The sequence below is a fragment of the Camelus ferus genome, chromosome 10 (assembly GCF_009834535.1).
Source record: "Camelus ferus isolate YT-003-E chromosome 10, BCGSAC_Cfer_1.0, whole genome shotgun sequence".
Lineage (NCBI taxonomy): Eukaryota > Metazoa > Chordata > Mammalia > Artiodactyla > Camelidae > Camelus > Camelus ferus.
Genome location: NC_045705.1, coordinates 58,244,342 through 58,244,735, shown reverse-complemented (window position 1 = coordinate 58,244,735; position 394 = coordinate 58,244,342).

Genomic DNA, 394 nt, shown 5'->3' with positions numbered 1-394 from the left:
TTGTCATTTAACATAGTCCTCTACACCCTGTATTTCCTGAAAACCGATAGTTAAATAAATTTGATTAGATTCAGGTTCAATTTTCTGGAAAGAATTCACAGGTGGTGGTGTCTTCTTTTGTACCATGTCAGCAAGACATGATAATCAATCACCTCGCTCTCTTTTTTGTAATGTTAATATTGGTCAGTGGGTTCAGGTGTTATGGGACCGTCCATGGGAACACTAACAGCTTGGTGATCACTGCCTAGACCTGTCCACTGGAAATATAATGCAAGGCACAGGTACAATTTAGTATTTTCAAGTAACCACATTAAAAAATTAATCAGTAAAATGATTATAAATCAATAAAAAATGTTAAAAAAATTTTTTAAAAAGTAATCAGAAATAAATGAAA